This window comes from Haliotis rufescens, unplaced genomic scaffold, assembly GCF_023055435.1.
Source record: "Haliotis rufescens isolate VD_foot unplaced genomic scaffold, xgHalRufe1.0.p SCAF_1, whole genome shotgun sequence".
In the NCBI taxonomy this organism is placed as follows: domain Eukaryota; kingdom Metazoa; phylum Mollusca; class Gastropoda; order Lepetellida; family Haliotidae; genus Haliotis; species Haliotis rufescens.
This window is the reverse complement of record NW_025963779.1, coordinates 55,724,912-55,745,655: the sequence shown is the minus strand read 5'-3', so window position 1 is coordinate 55,745,655 and position 20,744 is coordinate 55,724,912. Positions and strand designations below refer to the sequence as shown.

The window sequence follows — 20,744 nt, the reverse complement described above, 5'->3', positions numbered from 1 at the left end:
ACCGCTGGCAAATAACAGCTTCTTTTAACTTCTAGAATAAAAAATCGGCTTGAGACGACTTGAGTAATACAAGAGTAAGACCATCCATAAAACAAATCAGATGCAATTAATGTTCTGGGTTCTGAGAAGAGCTTGAAAATACAAATTACAAATAGTCAAAAGCCAGAATGCTGTAGAATTAGTACCAAGATGAAAGTACAGAACAGAGGACTCCCCAGCACATGAGCAACAAGCCAAATGTCATCCAATTACCTGCTTAGTGCCGGACCAATGGGCATAAATAACGGTTTCAATACGGTTGCCAACGAAATCAAACTAGTACGCCAGAAATGGAGACGGATGAGCCAAACTGAGGGGGATTTTGGGTGACGCTCATGCAAACTCAAACGTTTCCATCTACAGATACAAAGAGGTTAAAATGGTCATTAGCTTAATGTCATGCTCTTCAGCTACAGGTAGGACAATAGCCTTAACATAATTGTAAAGGTTTGGCTTCACAGTTGATGTAAGACCTTCAACACTTCGGGATTTCCTCCCACACCAAGCTGACACGCCGTGATATACCTGAAATACTGTTCAAAGAGACGTTAAACCAAATTGACTCACTCACACCAAGTTTTAAAAATAGCCAATGAAATTGACATATCTGTAAAGGTGTATCTCAGCGGTTAGCCCCATAGTTTAATATCTTAATATCATGCACACGCGTAACTACATGGCTGCCGAGAGGCGACTGATCTTAATATCACCGCAAACGTGGAACATGTACGCTCCAACTGAGAGTTGAATGATCTTAACATCAATACACACGTGCAACGACAAGTACACACCAGCCGAGAGGCGACTGATCTTAACATCACTGCAAATGTGCAAAATGTACGCTCCAACCGAGAGTTGAATGATCTTAACATCACTACACACGTGCAACAACATGACACACCAGCCGAGAGGCGAATGATATTAACATCTCTGCACACGTGCAACAACATGACACACCAGCCGAGAGGCGAATGATCTTAACATCACAGCAAATGTGTAGCCCCGTAGTTAAACTAGCCTCAGTAATGCAGTGAAAACTGTGAAGCGTTTACATCCAAAGGACGACTTTCCAAGATACAAGTAAAAAGACCAGTGATCACGTTTTAAGAAAGTGGATATTAAAACCTACTACAACCATATCAATTCTCCAAAAACTGCTTGTTATTCTGAAAAGCAGGACCTCCCACAATGTTAAGTGTCTTACAGTACATATCAATGTTCATTTCTTGAGAAGTGATACAAATAAATAACACATAGGCATTCAGATAATCAACATATAGCTTGCCCGTATACAACCAATTCTTCTTTGATCTTTTTTTTTATCACATAAACACCACATATAGCTGCAGTGTACACCTGCCAAGGTGGATATACTTATTCCCTTGAAACTGTGTACACAATGGCAGACATTTTATTACAAAACAGTATGCACAGAAACCATAAAACACATTTTTAAAAATTAAAATTGAGGTCAAACACAAAAAATGCTTTGAAGTTGTTTATAGGGGAATTTATACAGCTTGCTGTGGGAAAGTAAGGGAACAGAGTAAGACATATTACGTCTCTGTCGTGCGCCTGATGTGAAGAGTGAATATCGTGACTCTACGCATTTCCACACATCTGTCCGAGGCGGTCACCATGGCAACCATAAAGGATTAATCCCTTCATAATCTTTTAGTGGCAATATTTGCTAAATATAAATATTTTGGAGACATATATGATACCACTTTACAACCCGACATAAGCTGCACGTGTTTCTACGTACGTGTTCAGCGCGGACGTATTCAATTATGTAAGAAGTGACTCATTAATAGCAATCCCTAAAACACACGGGTTTTGACCGAGTAACGGATTACAAGCCAGGCACAAGTGGTGTCTATACAAGTTGAATATCTATGATTAATTATGGTGATTTGTTTTCTCTCTGCGCCGAAAATATTTGATTTGGCGTCGCATGCTTTAGCTACGGCTAAGATGAACTCATGCCCATACAATCGTACGGGCTTTGACAAAAGAACAAGGTAGTCAATTAATGGACTTCAACAGGAACATCCATGATCTTCTGGGATTTCTTTGTATTCATACAATGACTCCCTTAGCCTTTTAATTTCAACACCTAGGTCCAGCATCACGACAGTCTAGCTGGCTTCCTCTGCTTTGTTTTGAAGTAAAGAAAGTTGGTGAAAAAAAAGATTTCATCATTAACACGTTATGGCCGCCAACAATGAACATGGAAACAATATAAGACGATTACCAAAGATATGTATATGTGCATGAATTTATCGGTTCGTCAATACTCGGGCAAGATTAAGGCTGGGGACACCACGTAGGAGACCCGTGAAGACCCGGGGTAGAATAGGTCTTCAGCAACCTATGCTTGTCGTAAGAGGCGACTAACGGATCGGGTGGTCAGGCTCGCTGACTTGGTTGATGCATGTCATCGATCCCAATTGCGTGGATCGATGCTCATGATATTAATCACTATATTGTCTTGTCCATACTCGATTATTTACAGACCGCCGTCATATAGCTGGAATATTGCTGAGTGAGGCGTTAAACAACAAACCAACAAACCAACCAACACGACCTAGAATCAAACCCTTTGTTCCGGGGAAACGAGCGAACGCTTTCACCACCAGACTACCCCACATCCCTACTATCGATTAGTTTCTTACTTAGTTTTTCATTCTATTCGTTGAACTCTGTCAAACCTACAACCTGAAATCATAAAGGTTTACAAAATGTTTAAACACTGCGGACGGTTTTATTACATGCATATGGAACCGAACCAGTGTTGTTTGCGCGACGAACCAACGCACTAACCACCAGGCTACCGCAAACACAGCATTAGCTTCTTGCGCGCGTTTATCATTCAACTTATTGAACACTGTCAAACTACTCTGTCATACAGACCCTTAAACAAATTATAGCCAATACAGCCCATGCATATCGATAATAGCGGACAAGTCTTGATTACTGCAGTTTCAGGTCTGAAAATGAGACGAATCTCTGCGCTCCTTTTGATTATATTTTATAACGATAACAACTGGGGGTTTTTCTGTAAAATATAGTCATTTCAGAGACTAGAGGTTAGTCTATCTGTCAAACCTATCATTAATGTTTACACAATATTCAAACACTACGAAGGGATGCATTACATGGGAACTAACCCGTTTTGTTTGCTGACGAGTGACGCGTTCATCCATAAGACTGCCCCACAGCCCAACAAAGATAATCTTCTTAAGGATGTTTGTCATTCTACTTACTGAGCTCTATCAGGACCCGAACCCAAGCTCATAAACGTTTACATTATAGGCAACATCCACTAGAAACCCATCAAATATATTACAAGCACAAACAAATCAATCATTGAATATGTGATGGCAATGTATTGTTCACTTTTGAATGGTCAAGTGTTTGTTCTTTGACTATGAATGAACGGATAGCTTAGCTAAACAGGAGTGTCCGCGATATCTAAGCTGTGCCTTGCCGCCTATGAGGCTTGAAATACAACCAGCTCTGTAGGTCATAAATCTCATGTATGTCATATTTATGCCTTCCCTGCAGCAGTATGGAACCACTGTTATTGTATTTTGATACCGTTTAATCTTGTTTTCATGAAGAAAGTCTGATTAATGGATTCAATATTCTAAAATATGCCCTCCCTCAAACGACACATTGTCTTTAAGCTTTAACCCACCACGATCGGGCATTTCCTTTACGTTTTAAACTTATCAAAATGTATATGTGCAAAGGCATTGTCGCTTTACGGTGCTCGAGTGGTAAGTGGCGTTTAAGAAGGAGAGATTACACACGCATTGCGAGAATCTGTGAGAGTGAAAGAGTAGGCGAGAACACAAGACTAAGATACCCGATAACAAAATACATGTTGCATCTTTTTTATCCCCAAAGTGATAAAAGAATACAACATATATCAACATGATTCAATATGCACTTAACTTCCTCACAGAAGTACATATTTGGTTTTATAAGTGACGATGTGACATACATTTTACATTAGCTTCTGAATTTGCTGTTAAAAAAAATGCTCTATTTTTGGTTTTGAAGTTCATTCACGAGATGTACATAACCTATGAAATCGTTTTTTACATAATACATAAACAAGTGACCTCCTGCTATTGACAAAAGAGGAGCTAGATACAATCTTACAACGTGGTCGGCTTCAGAATGAGAACTAAGAGATGCTATAATTTATGTTCGATCTGAAGCATTATTTAAATCCATTTTCTTTGGTAAGCTGTCCATATTGAATGAAAATGTTTCTCAAACATCCTTGCTGGTTCATCTTTCACCTGCTATCGCAGCTTATTGGGAATATTATAAGTTAATATCCTTTCAAACCGAGCAGATGGTATAAGGGAAACTTGAGGACATAAACAAATATGAAGCACCAGACTTATCAATGATTCACAATATGAGGAAACTCACACAAAACGTTCCTCAAACATTGCTCCAGACAAAACACAATCCATGTACCGTGATGACCTATTGACTATGGGAGGCCATTGTTTGAAGGAAGTTCCTGGCGTAAAATACTGCGTCGCTATGGGTACTAATCTGATTTCAAAAGGTAATAAAAAGATAAATCAATAAATTGCCTGAAGCATAATCATGAAAGTTTAAATCTTGATTCTTTAAAATTAGACTCATGTATGTGCTTTGGCAAAGAGCCCCAGTGTGAATGAGGCACCTTAACTTCCTGTGCAAAGTTGTGTCCCATCGTCATGTCAGGATCGGCTGAACGTGGGTTGGGGTCCCAGTCCAACGTGTATTGTCTTTGGTATGTTGGCACCATACCCAGGTTTCAATAAAGAGTTTAATGTCTTGGATCGGCGACACATTGGAATGTCTTCCCTCTTTAAGTGGACATACCTTCATTGAAATAATGTTAAAAAGCAGCGCCCAAGGCAACTTACCCACTCACTTATATGTATTAGGAGTTGGCAGTGAGAGGTTTAACACAGCTTGGAACGCTCTGTCAGTATTTCAGTTATATCTCGACGTGTCAGCTTGGTGTCGGAGGAAAAAGTGGTGCGGGTCCAGCAGCATGCTCCATGCCTGGGCCCCCGCGCCCTGAGAGCGACATATACGGTAAAGAATCATATTTTACTTTAACCACATACAACTCAACTGAACACATACTCTTCCAGTACGCTGACCACTTGAGGCCCATACATGATATATACACAATTAGTAAAACATACGGGTACATAGTACACAGGCGTTTTCCAAGACTATCAATCATTCTTACAAAATCAACCGGTATAAACACGTCCCATAACCTAAAATGGGCAACTGAATCATTACCACTATTTATGCCTTACAACTAACATTAACTTAAAGTATGAAGTGTTTATTTACAGATGGTGTTCTGTGTTCAGCCAGAGAGAATAGTGATATGAAGATGGCAGTTGCGAGCAGGATTTCCACCGAGGCTCTGAACACTTTCCAAAATAATGAGGTCGTTAAGGTGACGCCTCCACTGGTTTAATGCCCCTATTAATATCTCCCCTGTCATTTCTCACTGTGCTCAAATTCGACAGACTATATTTGGAGAGATTATCCACAGACAGTGCGAGTTAACTAAAGATCAGGCCTGTTCAGCAGCATCGGTCAATTAATATATCATAGAAGGTGTGACAAGGCATCCGGAAGCTCATCGATACCAGTATTTAGCTTGGCTGATAATCTGTCTCGGGACCCTTCAAGCGAACAGCATGGGCCTCTGTTTAAACACACCAATACGCAGAATATGATTGGCAGCACACAGTCAAGATTCGGCCATGGATCTATATGCAAAAGGCAATTTCACCAAGCCCTTGTGAGGGTGTGCCATGAATAGAGATCTTTGGTAAATAAAAGGGACAAAAACCTTTCCATAATCAAAAGAAATCTCTGCTAAAAGCAGAGTCGATTGTGCGATTCCGACGATCACGCCAACCATAATGATGTAGTTCAGCGTCTTCTTGTGAACTTGTGACACATATTTTGATCAATTTTATTTGTGCAAACACGAAAATGAATAACAAGACAATATGAATGCATGTATAATTCAATTGGTAATTCAGGCACAGGATTGATTTTCTTATACATTTATAGTAACAAATTATCGCCATATATATTCATCAAAATGCAATTATGGAATAATATATGAGTTTTGCCCGAACACAAATAAGATCATAAAATGTATTTATTCACGTTTTTCTTGTGTATTAAATTCCATATCAGCCGCGGGGAATATGTGTTAGGCCATAAATCATACATGATGATATACATCTCAGAAGTCATCCATCTTTATCAGGTATCAGTTATCAATTAAAATAGCGACTGAGAGAGTATGCTGTTTAACGCCGCAGAGAGCAATATGGAGGCTATATGACGATGGCCTGTACATACTCGAGCATGGACCAGGCAAACTAGTGACTGAAAGCATGAGTAACGATTCATGTCATTGGGTCATGACGACATGCATTCATCCAAGTCAAAGAGACTGACCTTCCGGTCCCTTAAGTCGACTCAAGTATTAGTTAAGTGGAACCAAATCTCAACGAGTAATCAATTCAAATAAAACGATTTCATACTTTAAAACACATTTAATCATTTTTAAATAATAACATTTTTTATCTCATGTTATTTGAAAACTTTCAACTTGACGACAAACATTATTTATCAATTTGTCGAACTGCACTACATTGGGCAATGCACGTCAAGCCGTGAGAGTCGACATGCTGATCTGCCTATTCCGTGTGGCGATTTAACATGGGGGCTCTCATATCACGATCGTTGATCCAATACATCAGGAACAGCAGTAATCTGTGGATGATGCTGCACATGAAGTAGGCTTAACATCAAGCTCACCAAGTCAGGATGACGTTGGTCCGTCCCTTAAAGCGGATACATTACCCCCTTGATAATGCCCCTCGCACACCATTCCATATTCCTAAGCTGGACGACTTAACAATATTGAAGTGTGTGCAGGAATCTAGGATTTTATAAAGCCGTAAATGTAAAATATGTGAAAACTGTTGACAATATCGTGGATTAGTTGAGTAAAATGGTCCTGAATAACTAGTTTTAACGTAACGCGACACCGTCTGGAACCCGTAGATGGCCCCCAGTAAACGCCACGTTCCCGATACAAAGCATTATGATACAGCCATTATCATATCAAGTTAATCTATCCCACTACAAGGCTAGAAGCAGCTTAATCTAAGCACTGCGTGATAGTATCTCTATTACCCACTGTCTGAATACTTATGTATGTCGATAGCACGCAAACATCCATATGTTACAATGAAATCAACTGGACGAAACAAGTACATATACTCAAATGCAAAAGTAACGTATTGAAATTATGTAAATCTACTGATATCCTAATATTGATAATAATTATGATGATATGGACTATAGATGAATATATATTGTACATAAACACCCACAGGGGACAGGGTAGTCCTGCACCATGACCGTGGAATATATTTATTTTATGAAAAATAAATAAATCGAGAAATGCATACAAAAGCAAGTCTAGCCAGCTCAAGCTAGCTCTATTCCACTAAAATAAGCATAGGGAAATATTTTTTTATTTTTAGAGTCAAGAAGGATATTGTGTAATATAAGATTTCAGAGACTAAATGTTAGTCTAGGGACAGGGTTCAAAACATGAACATGACTAGTTAAAACATGGACACACATAGAATACAAATATTGCTATGCTATTTTTGCTAGAGAGGAGATGCAGATTTTCTTTGCCTGAACATTTTGTGAATGAAATTGGAGATAATTTTTGCAAAATGCGAAATATATGCTGCTTTACAGATTGATCAATACTGCAACTGAGTACATTTGAGTACATATATATAAAGACACATGGTCACTATTGATAACTTTGTCCAAACAAACTAGTAACTACGTATTATATTATGAGCTTATGTATACTTTGTTTCGAAATACGCATATCAGGCTATAGATTTAACGATGTTAACTGTATATGTATTCATACATACTACTAAAAAAAAAATAGTTATGAATTACCGCTTATGTCATATTACTATAGTTCTAGGTCATGGCATGTCAGATTAACAAGGGGCGGTCGGATAGCCGAGTGGGTTCGATTCCCGACATGAGTACAATGTGTGAAGCCCATTTCTGGTGTCCCCCGCCGTGATATTGCTGGAATATTGCTAAAAAAGCGGCGTAAAACCTCACTTACTCACTCACTCAGGTTAACAATATTAATATGTAAGAACAGGATGATCCTTGTTTTGAGGTCTATGTCTTTACTCTGAACACAAATAATTATTGCAAGCTAATTTTGATCTTATTCCTTTACTGCTACGACACGTATGAATGAGTGAGTGAGTTGGGTTTAACGCCGCTTTTAACATTATTCCTGTTAGCTTAATGTGGGCGAAAATCCCGAAGTGATGCAGGTCTGAGATGTTTACCACTATGGTGCTGACAAACCTAGAAACATAGTCGGGGCGAACCGGATTTGGAACCCTAAACCATAGGTTTCTGACGTGCCCAAGGGACGCAACTCTGCACAGCGAATCGCGGCGCCTTAGTCGACTGGGCCACCCGTGCCCCCCTCGACACATATGAAGGACGATAAGGACGTCAAAGACAATGTGACTCATGCTTAAGTTGGTGTCATCAAAACTGTCATGGTTTAAGTGATGAGGGTTATCAACACCATTATTAATTCACCCTGTGTTTATATTGGAATATACACATCCCCAATTTAGTTCAAACATATAAAACTTATCCTTGAAAGAAATGAAACAGATGCTTGTGACACACTTACACGTTATTTCGTCCATGCGCTCTGATAGCCATGTCTACAGAGTTAATTTGTTATTATCTACATTTATGAGAGTGCATAATCTAAAGAATGTCAGATGAGAAGAGATCTGCTGGAGTCTCCATTATATTCCCAGTGGGTCGGGCAATAAACACGATCCCCCGTATGATGTGTTCCCTGTTCCATAGTAACTACCCCACCTCCCAAATCTGCAGACCCAGGAGACCGACCAGACTGTTCCCATTCCGAGGCTTTGATCTCACCCAGCGCCATCTGGAGGTAGCTTGGGCCTCACTTCCACATTCGCAGTCATTACGCGCCCCTAACACTTCTCCCGCATCCCAAAGGCTATTGGAGTCTCACCCCTCCCTCCCTTTCTAGCTCTAACCCAGTTACCCTACTTTGTTTTGTTGCACTCTGCACGACCCTGGGTTGTCTGGCTACAATGCTCTTGTATTTGTTAAAGACTCGCGCATGTTATCACAAGGATTATGCATTCGCTATTTAGAATCCCAGTAGTATATAAGCGGAAAGCCGTTTTCAAAGAAAACAGGGTTTAACTTTAATACTTCAACAACATATTTCATACTTGCTACTGACATTGAGTTGATAATATAGTTGATTGTTATGTTCTGATGAAATACTAAACTTCCGGGTAGAAGAGAGTATATACCCATGTTTAGTCCTGCACCATGACCGTGGAATATATTTATTTTATGAAAAAATAAAAATCTAGAAATGCATACAAAAGCAAGTCTAGCCAGCTCAAGCTAGCTCTATTCCAGGCACTAAAATCAGTATAGGGAAATCAGCATAAGGATTTTTTATTTATTTTTAGAGTCAAGAAGAATATTGTGTAATATAAGATTTCAGAGACTAAATGTTAGTCTAACCCATGTTTGGTGGTGGTTAGAAATGAAACAAACTGAAATGGTTATTCGATGGGGATGTTTTGTTTGGTGATGTATTTGATACAGGTATTACATCCTACAGTTGTGTTTTGGTCCTTTAGTATGCAGTGCTAAGGTGATTGAAACGATTTGGTCATATCCAAATTTGAAGCGAAACTTTCGTTTTCCCGGCAGTCTATTTACTTCGCAAGGTTATCAGCACATGACATTGTCGATTTACACGTAGCACGTTATAAGGCTATACATTTAGACTATAAGTCGCTTACGTTCCAAAAATAACGTTGAAATGAACATTAATAACCTTAAAAAAAATTATTTTGGTAATATAAGTGCCAGATTAATGTACTTCCAATCGTGAGTGTGAAATCTAAAGCAGGTGCATGTCTTCAAACATTCCTTCCAACCCCTCTGTCGTGGAATGTAGAGAAATGAATGAAGTTATCTTCCTCATTATCTTTCTGCGTTCCCGTTTCTCTTCCAGTGTCCGTCCACACCTCATCCCCTCCCGGCCTGCTCTCATCCCCCGCCCTCTGTCTCACCCCGGGATCTTAGTTTCCGAAATCTTTCTGAAATATGTTTGTGTCAGCAAATTCCTATCTGTGGACGCATCTATACCAGTTAGGGATAATTGATAGTGGACGATGCAAGACCAAGCCTGGTCAGGATCCTTTGTTCGTAATGATAACTGATGAATATTTGTACAAGATTCATTCAATAGTCTTGGCAGTGTCTACTCCATATAAATTATCAGTAAATCTGTAATGGTATATCCACAGAGGAATTTATACAAATATACTTAAGATTGTCTGTGTCTTCAAACCCCTATATCGTTCCAATCAGTTTGTGATGGTTTCGAATGAAAGAAAACATCTACAGTGTGACAGGATTAATGGTACCGAAAGAAGACACGTATCTGACATATATGGTCATTAAATGTAGGTTTACATAGCTAAACGTAACTACAATACTCGACGGTGGGACACCATGTCGTCGCACAATTGAATCACATAGAGAAAGAGTCCCATGCAGATCCTGAACACAATCAAACATATCACGTGCATGTCTATAACAGTTTGGTAAGTCTAGATGTCTGCAATTTCAAATGAAACCCAAGAGGTTACCAAGGTTATATCTATTGCATATTTAAGGACAATTATATAAAAAAAAATACCTTAAACCTTTCAGAGTCAGATTTCACAGACTAAATGTAAGTCTAAAGGGAAATCGAACCCGGATCCTCTACATGACGAGTGAAAATGTTACCCATTCGTCTTCAAATGTGAGGGCTTGAGAGGTTGAATCGGGTAAGAAATACCAGCATGAATGGTTCAATACATTTGGCAATGCAATGATCCAACGCTGTTATACGACCCCATCACAGCAAGATTTTGGCGTTCCTCACAAAATCTCTCCTTGTATTCTGTAAAGGGCCTACTTAAAGAGGAGCTGTGCTCTACGGTCTGGCGCACATTGCAAGTCAAGGTCTAGACCTTGCAATCACTACCATGCGTAAGATTACGCATTGTCTCTATGAACTCAGCACACTTATTAGCTGTTAGATCAATAGACATAATACAATTAGTCAAACAAAGTGGTTAGCAATGACTTGAATCAGATTTGATTGGACTGAATATTGCAGTCATGCACCTTGAATATTTGCAATTTGTATTCCAGTTTTCTAGTAAGCCCAAATGATTGCTGCATTCCACATGGAATCGGCATTCGGAAAGGGTGTTAGAGAATGAATCTTTATTGTTGTAAACAGAGGACTCAAGGAGAATAAAAAAGTTCATGCACTACATGTTGTCTAGGCTAATTGGTTCACGGTCAGAGTCCAAATTCCCTTGAACATGGCGGCCTGGTACAACATATCCACAGGTTTAACTGATGAAATATACTGGTCAAGTCGCGCCTTAAAGTATTCCACAGTGATAATTGCCTACATATGTCAGTTAACAGTTGGAAGCAACAGGCTTAGCTAATTGATGACTCCCTACATCATCCAAGCGATGCTCGACAGATATCGGCCTATGTCAATGTTGACCCATGTTTGTAGCCCTTCCCACCTGGGTTTCTCTTCATTCAAGCATTGTTACAAAGGTCCAGTGTAAGGGTTCATTATGCTTTGTAACTATTGGGCACTGTCAAACGCTTTGGTGAAATGTTCCAATTTTAAAAGAACTTTTTTTGAAAGAACTACACATGATGGATGTGACTCTATTATACATCACACATACATGTACTTTACCACGATTACAACACAACACAAATCCCTTCTTGTTCAAACATCTTGCTGAGGAATCTAGTCAGCTCCACACAGGGCAATGTTAACATTACCCCAATCTTTATCCGCTGTATATTTATATGACGTTAACGAATAGTTGTAAAGGAGCAGGGGAACTCAGTGAACAGTTGTATACATAAGAGTTTCAACGTTCGCTGTGAGAACATACATGATGTTCTAACAGTAAATCATTGGATGATGGTTTCACCACATGTGGTAGAGGCCGGAGGTACCATGACCCGTGACCATACGAGGTGAAGACGGTTCAGCTGACAGTATCATAGACAAACGGTTCTTTTCTTCTGAGCGCCACATGAATAGAGGATGAATTTCATCCAAGATAAGCATCCCAGCGACGCGAGGTGTATAGTGATCGGAGATTTCATCCTACGCTGCCTCTGTGCTACAGTGTGTTCCGCAACAATGCCTAGACAATCAATTGACGCCTGGGGGTGTCACTGACACCAAAGGCACAAAATGTACAAATTTCTAAAAATATCAGCCATGTCTTGCCAATATAGAGATGAAGGCTATAAACGATGTTCGTGGCAGCCCAATTAGCCTGAGGCACTTAGGCTGCAGTCGTCTCCTGTCACCAACTCATAAACTACACTCTCTGATCACTTTGTATAACATTATGTCAAACGGAAACGACACCTACTATCAATGTATGCTGAGGCAGAGACCATATATAGATATCATATACCGATATGGGCTCTGGTTGCGGATAATACGACGCGCTGACCCTGGGTGTGAAACATTCGAACATGCCTTTCTGATTGAGACAGCTTGTCTGCACATCATGATTAAGTTTATCATATTTCTATAACCACTATCCTTTCGAAATAAATATTCAGTTTGGGACTTTTGTTTTTTCTGGTCCCAAGCAATGTCAGCTTGAGGAGTATGGAAAAATGTTATCAGAACTTGAACGACGAATAGTTTATTGAGGAAACAAATCATTGACCTTTCAACCGTGTCAACATTAAACACCCTCCAAAGACTTCGACCAAGAAAGCAATGGCTTACGCACTTCTTAACACAGAGGAATTTCACAAACACTTCATCACCCGATATATACGTAATGTCAGTTGTCTCATAATAATCTCTGCAGTAGAATGACCATTAAGTAATTATTTCGAGTATCTGAAATTGATAGTAATATTTCATTTGTAGCGAAACATTTCTTCTTAAAACAGCGTGAGGACAGCCTGAGGACGATAACAACTCATCAAACGGCTATTTTGGAGACTCACTTCTGATATCTGTACATAACAATTATCGAAGTAATTTACAAGTTATGGGAAGTGAGATAATTGTCCCTTCACTCGACCCCCGACTGGGTACTGAGAGTCAACGATGTTTTAACACTTGACAAACATTACTACTCACCGTTATACTTGAGGCATCTCTCCAACTTCAACGTCCACACTATAGTATCCACATAGGTAGTACTCCTTGCTCTGCTTGTATAGACAGCCAGGGTACGTGAGCGTTAGCCACTACTATAGATATCGACAGGTCGGCCACACCGAGACGCTCGCCTCTCTATAGCACATACTCCCGCTACAAGCTCCGTGCAGCGCATGCGCCCGTTCTTAGTAGGCAGTAGACAAGCGGGCGGGTGTTCACTCCCCCCGCCTCTGAAGGCATGAGTGAACGACACAGTTCAGAAAAAGGGAAATTCTTAAATTGGACTGTCAGAACATGTTGAACGGTGTTTTTTTAAAGCGCCGGTTGTACACTGTATATCAGGAGTTTGAATGACAGTTGGACTGGTCAGGCTTATTCCCTCAATTGCTACCCATTGTGAAGAACGTAAGCCTAGAAGAAAATATGAAATGCATAAGGTTTTTATTGGGCATGTCGGTTAATCATAATTGGTGTGGATAAATATCATATACAGATCCTATGGGAAGAATCTGGGCTTCTCATTCATGTTATGTAAAGTGATCGAAACTTGAAATGTAAACAGCTGATAGGCAACAGATGTCAACTCAAGGTTTCACATGTGGCAGGTTGTGGCAAAGTGTGGTACATTTTTTATTGCTGTTCGCATTTCATGAAATGGTTGTGAGAATATTCAGAACAACTTGTTTCATGAAATAATACCCGCTACACATCCTTCCGGCAACACTTCGTAACGTGAACAATGCTGTCGGCTTGTGTTATAGACACGTGAACACTGTCATGTTGCGGAAGGCGAATCTATTCACCCACTAACTCTACACAGGATATAACCTACATTCACGTTCAATATATGCGAGCTGTCTATCTGTGATCAGCTGCAGTGTTTGCGTTATTTTCAACGTATATCAGGTATATCATTGTCGGTAAGGAAATATTTCCCTATGCAAATAGGGATAAGTTGGGTTTGTTTGATTAATATTTAACTTCGCAATCTTCCATCTGTAACGAAAATGTAGTCCCAGAAATAAAGTTATCTTACTTTAAAATACATATCTACAATATATAAAAACATACTCAAATGGAGCCCATAACACTGCTATATGTCAGCCGAGAGCTAAGTCAATCTTGATTTGCCAAGTCATTCTAGACTTGAGTTGGATCCATTTCTTATCTATTTTCTGGTGTCCGTGAGACTATTCCAGCGACAGTCTGTAAATTATCGAGTCTGGACCAGACAATCCAATGATTGACATCATGAGCATCGGTCCACCAAATTGGGATGAGATGAGATACAAACAACCAAGCCATTGAGCCTGACTTCCTATTCACTTAGTCACCTCTAACAATCATAGGTTGCTGGGGACCTATATTCTTACTCGGAATCCCCAAAGGTTGAAGTGTTGGGTATTCTGGATAAAGTGAGTGAGTGAATGCTGCTTAATGCCTCGGTACATAGCCACACAAAACCAGTGGCTGAAAGTCCAGCTATACACAGTCTGTAAATAATAGAATCTGGACCACACAAACCAGTGGCTGAAAGTCCAGCTATACACAGTCTGTAAATAATAGAATCTCGACCACACAAAACCAGTGGCTGAAAGTCCAGCTATACACAGTCTGTAAATAATAGAATCTGGACCACACAAACCAGTGGCTGAAAGTCCATCTATACACAGTCTGTAAATAATAGAATCTGGACCACACAAACCAGTGGCTGAAAGTCCAGCTATACACAGTCTGTAAATAATAGAATCTGGACCACACAAACCAGTGGCTGAAAGTCCAGCTATACACAGTCTGTAAATAATAGAATCTGGACCACACAAAACCAGTGGCTGAAAGTCCATCTATACACAGTCTGTAAATAATAGAATCTGGACCACACAAACCAGTGGCTGAAAGTCCATCTATACACAGTCTGTAAATAATAGAATCTGTACCACACAAAACCAGTGGCTGAAAGTCCAGCTATACACAGTCTGTAAATAATAGAATCTGGACCACACAAACCAGTGGCTGAAAGTCCATCTATACACAGTCTGTAAATAATAGAATCTGGACCACACAAAACCAGTGGCTGAAAGTCCAGCTATACACAGTCTGTAAATAATAGAATCTGGACCACACAAACCAGTGGCTGAAAGTCCAGCTATACACAGTCTGTAAATAATAGAATCTGGACCACACAAAACCAGTGGCTGAAAGTCCAGCTATACACAGTCTGTAAATAATAGAATCTGTACCACACAAACAAGTGGCTGAAAGTCCAGCTATACACAGTCTGTAAATAATAGAATCTGGACCACACAAAACCAGTGGCTGAAAGTCCAGCTATACAAAGTCTGTAAATAATCGAATCTGGACCACACAAAACCAGTGGCTGAAAGTCCAGCTATACACAGTCTATAAATAATAGAATCTCGACCACACAAACCAGTGGCTGAAAGTCCAGTTATACACAGTCTGTAAATAATAGAATCTGGACCACACAAACAAGTGGCTGAAAGTCCAGCTATACACAGTCTGTTAATAATAGAATCTGGACCACACAAGCCAGTGGCTGAAAGCATGATTCACCGAGCCAGACCACCCAATCCACATGTGACATATTTACCCCGGAACAGCCACAGGGGACAAGGATTGGTGATTTGGCGGTTGGTCTAAGTGAGTGAGTTGTTTGTTGTTGTTTTTGTTTAACGCTGCACTCTATATTCCAGCTATTTGACATCGGTCTGTGAATAATCGAGTCTGGACCAGACAATTCAGTGATTGATATCATAAGCATCGATCCACGCAATTTGGATACGATGGCATGCATCAACCACGTCAGCGAGACTGACCACCCGATCCCGTTAGTCGCCTCTTACGACAAGCATAATCGCCTCTTACGAGTGAGTGAGTGAGTGAGTGGTGGGTGTTTGGATGGTGGGTGGGTGGGTGAGTCTGTGGTTGGGGGAGGAGGGGGGGGGGGGGGGGGGTAGGGGCGGCAAGCGTTATATCCTCCAGCATGGATATGGTGCGAAGAAACTGATCGAAGCAATTGAGGGACAGAAGAGCCTCTGTGAAACGGTCCGTATCACACTCAATACACATATAATTATAGCCTGATACTGACAAGGATTCAACTTAATCAATATAATTAAAGATGACCATCAAATTCCATCATGGCCCTGACTATTTGTAAGATCCCTTTAATAAACAAGCAAATATCATTTAGTAGGTCCAAAGCCTTTTTACTATAACACGTAGATATGATCATGGAATAAGAAGTATTGTTTGAATAATATGTGAAAAACTGGAAAGGTAATGTAATGTGCCCAGTGACAACCTTGACCTTGACTTCGACCTCGACCTCGACCTCGACCTCGACCTCTATTCACAACGGCTATTACCAATAGGACAGAACAGGTTCACCCTACATGAGAACACCTGCTGTCATCTTTGAACGTGAATAGTACATTAATGGATGTAGATTTCCATGAATGTTCCCGACCGCCTCCGTGGTCTAGTGGTAGAGCGTCTGCCCGTAGAGCGGAAGATCGGGGTTCGATCCCCGGCAACGTCATACCAAAAGACGTTAAAAGATTGTACTTGTTGTTACGCTGTCTGGCAAGGACTGGTCGGCTCGAAGTCATTGGGGTATTTATGTTACAACTACTGCATGGTATGTCAGTTGACTGGTACAAGCAGCCACACACACACACACACAAACACACACACACACACACACACACACACACACACACACACACACACACACACATGTGCTTGCACGTCGCTATATATGTGCCCATTTTACCTCACCTCACCTACCATTTTGTCTTGACACACGGGCCTGAACACTTGAAATGCTTTGGGGGTGCTGGCACATGTACGTAGCGTGTTCGCTGCGCAACTCAATTTTAGATGATTCAGAATCATAATCAAAGTCAAGGGATACGTTACATCATGCAAGGTGAATTAATTCAGTCTCATTTTGCGACAAGCCACGTATTGCTTAAAAGGGACGCTGCAACGTTATTTAACTATGACGTCACTGCTCTATAATCTGCGTGCGTGTTGTCTCTGACTGGGATCATGCTAGCCTCAGAACAATACATATCACATTAACGTATAGAAATAACAGGTGAATGTTTTCTCATATTAAGTTCAAATGTTTCTAAAAGTTAAATATTATGATACAATTAGTAATGATACTTGTATACAAAACTGTTATTTTCCTTTATTACCCACGTGGTGAAGATACAGGTGGTAAGATACTAAATCCGTACGTCACACGTGTGTCGTACAAGGTTGACCTTGTTTTATTCGTTTGATAACCGTGACCTCTGTCACACCGGGACTACTTTTTTCATTCATAAAAAATCGGGAGACATCATTCATTTTGCAACAAGGCAGAACTGAAGAAATCTCATGAGAGCGAGAGATATTTACAAACACTTTATTAAACCAAACAAGATAGTCACACACATCAAATTCGGTTTGCATTCTATATAAGTTATGCATAGAGCTTCTACATACATTATATAATCGAGCTATATCCATTTAAAAAGTACGCCTACCGAGCAATAGATCGAGGCTCCCTAAGGGGGTGACGCACCCGACCACTTTCGCAACTTTCAATTTGATTTAACGTAAAGGATAGGCGTTGTGAAATGAAGTCAGTTTAAACTATCTGGACAGATATCTAGACTTACTTGGGATGATCCGGTTGTGCCATCAGAGCCCCCTTCGAAGCGTATTTTGTGCCACACTCATTCTCGTTAGATACCATTTTTACGAAACTCGTGAACTTTCTATGGTATCTGACGGGAATGAGTGTAGTATTCTCTATATATGCCTCCAAAGAGAGAGTAAATTTGGGATGGGAGGTGGTTGTGAGTGTGCCCAAGTAGACAGTACGATTAAATCTGATAGAATGTAAACAAAAATTTGGAAAATACAAACTACCAGCGGGCTATTCAAAATACTCCTCGCATCTCTCTCAGTACAAATATATACATGTAATGCAATTCATATTGTTATTAAGGGGGGAACCCGTCCCCCCTCCCCACCCCACCCTACCTCCCTTGTAGGGCTGGGACGGGTAACTTGGGTACCCGGGTCGGATGGGTACTGAGTAGGACCCGGGTACCCTCAGTACTACCCGGACCCGTGGTTAGACACGTGACATATTGTTTAATGACAAAAACTCACTAGAGCTCAGTGGTTACACCAGTAAAGTCGCTAATGTTCCCATTTCCTTATGATGATGCACACATTCCTTTTGACTGGTATGTGTTTGAGTAAAGATAAAGTTTCCGTCAACTTCCGTGTACGCATGATTCGATCGTTTCATAAGAGACCATATATCTATTATATTTTCTCTGGTTAAATACATGTATCTAAACAGTTTTTGGCAGGGCTACAGTGAAACTATTCCCAATTAGACATTGTGTTCCCAACTCTTGTGACCTACAGTGGGAACCCGGGTAGGGTCGGGTAATAGGGGGTCGGGTACCCGGGTAGGGTCGGGTAATAGGGGGTTGGGTATCCGGGTAGTAAATTTGGACTTGTCCCAGCCCTACCCCCTTGTTATATGTGTCCCCCGCTGTGATAAAAACGGCGTAAAATAACTAGTCGAATAGTCTCGTCCTCAATGTATTGGTTCGCCAGGCTGTAGTACATGAGTACAATTATTGTGTAAAGTTCATTTCTGATGTTTATTGCCCTGATATGGCTAAACGGACGTAATGCTATACTCACTTCACCCATCATGAAATGTACTAATTAGTATACCAAATCGAAATGCTTATGGTGACGACAACTTTTGGCATTATGACAAGGGTTGAGTGCCTTTCATTGCTTCGCTTTGCTTTGCTGTGAAGTTAAATCGAACCTGTTTGTTATATTGGATTTTATACGTGTTTGCTGTTAAACGCCGCACTCAGTAATAGTATGACGGTAGCCCTGTAAATAATCGACTTTGGACAAAACAATCCAGAGATTGATATAGTGAACAACGATCCACGTCGTCGGGGTTCGATTACACGCCATCAACAAAGTCACCGAGTCTGACTTTTGGTCTTCTCTTACGACAGACGAATTGCTGGGGACCTAGCTAACCTATTCTCACTCCGCATGCCTACGGGGTTTCACACGTGTATTAGGAAGCAGTTCCGATTTATTTGCAAAAAAAGGTCCCTGGGTGAAAGATTATTTCAGTTACATCAGCTTAATGTGGGAAGAAACACCGAGGTGAAAAACGCGAGTCGTGTAGTGGAACACCTTAATATGGACGAGACGTGTAGTGGAACACCTTCATATGCACGAGACGAGTAGTGGAACACCTTCATAAGCACGAGACGAGTTGTGGAACACCTACATATGCACGAGACGAATAGTGGAACGCCTACATATGCACGAGACGAGTAGTTGAACACCTACATATGCACGAGACGAGTAGTTGAACACCTTCATATGCAAGAGACGTGTAGTGGAACACCTACATATGCACGAGACGAGTAGTGGAACACCTACGTATGCACGAGACGTGCAGTTAAACACCTACATATATTATGAGCGAGACCTGTAGATGAACACCAACATCGGCGCTAGACGTGTAGTGGAACACCTACATATGCACGAGACGAGTAGTGGAACACCTTCATATGCACGAGACGTGTAGTGGAACACCTACGTATGCACGAGACGTGCAGTTAAACACCTACATATATTATGAGCGAGACCTGTAGATGAACACCAACATCGGCGCTAGACGTGTAGTGGAACACCTACATATGCACGAGACGAGTAGTGGAACACCTTCATATGCACGAGACGTGTAGTGGAACACCTACGTATGCACGAGACGTGCAGTTAAACACCTACATATATTATGAGCGAGACCTGTAGATGAACACCAACATCGGCGCTAGACGTGTAGTGGAACACCTACATATGCACGAGACGAGTAGTGGAACACCTTCATATGCACGAGACGTGTAGTGGAACACCTACGTATGCACGAGACGTGCAGTTAAACACCTACATATATTATGAGCGAGACCTGAAGATGAACACCAACATCGGCACGAGACGAGTAGTGGAACACCTACATATGCACGAGACGAGTAGTGGAACACCTTCATATGCACGAGACGTGTAGTGGAACACCTACGTATGCACGAGACGTGCAGTTAAACACCTACATATATTATGAGCGAGACCTGTAGATGAACACCAACATCGGCGCTAGACGTGTAGTGGAACACCTAGATATGCACGAGATTAGATG

The 20,744-nt window shown here is 40.7% G+C and overlaps 1 protein-coding gene across 2 annotated transcripts in view; it reads right to left on the bottom strand.

The window, feature by feature from the left end:
* The window catches only part of LOC124131534 (growth hormone secretagogue receptor type 1-like), a 140,462-nt gene that overhangs the window by 57,973 nt on the left and 61,745 nt on the right, over positions 1–20,744 (bottom strand). Inside the window, exon 1 of one of the 2 annotated variants that reach the window (XM_046494839.2) lies at positions 13,451–13,660. The exons of the other annotated variant lie outside the window; for it this stretch is intronic. The gene's annotated coding sequence lies outside the window, so the exon portion shown is untranslated. Of the gene's footprint in view, positions 1–13,450; positions 13,661–20,744 lie in introns of those variants that run through there. 2 annotated transcript variants of the gene reach the window in all.